This window comes from Pyrus communis, chromosome 14, assembly GCF_963583255.1.
Source record: "Pyrus communis chromosome 14, drPyrComm1.1, whole genome shotgun sequence".
In the NCBI taxonomy this organism is placed as follows: Eukaryota; Viridiplantae; Streptophyta; class Magnoliopsida; order Rosales; family Rosaceae; genus Pyrus; species Pyrus communis.
In genome coordinates this window covers 14,401,348-14,401,664 of record NC_084816.1, presented here as the reverse complement: position 1 = coordinate 14,401,664, position 317 = coordinate 14,401,348, and the positions used below count along the sequence as shown (strand labels likewise).

The 317-nt window shown below is 38.2% G+C and overlaps 1 non-coding gene across 1 annotated transcript; it reads left to right on the top strand.

Annotated features, from left to right (window-relative positions):
- The first annotated feature begins 206 nt into the window (after window positions 1-206).
- On the top strand, window positions 207-317 carry LOC137716651 (small nucleolar RNA R71). The gene has a single exon (XR_011065716.1). It is a non-coding gene; the product is annotated as a small nucleolar RNA R71 (small nucleolar RNA).

Sequence of the window (317 nt, the reverse complement as noted above, 5' to 3'; positions counted from 1 at the left end):
GATCATGATTAGAGCTTGTTTCATATACTCCAACTCTCTTACCCCTTACATCTTTGTGTTGAGCATTAGATCCCAACATCTCATAAATGTTATATGACTCTTGAGCATTCTTTTTCTTCAAAGCTCCACCTGCTGCATTATCAACAGTTGATTGACATGTTTGGGTTAGTCCATCATAGAAAATTTGCATTTGTAAGTGAAGAGGTAACCCATGGTGTGGACATTGCAACAAAAGGCCTTTAAAGCGCTCCCAACACTCATTGAAAGATTCTACATCATCTTGTTTGAAGTTGAAGATTTGTCCCCTTAATGTGGCT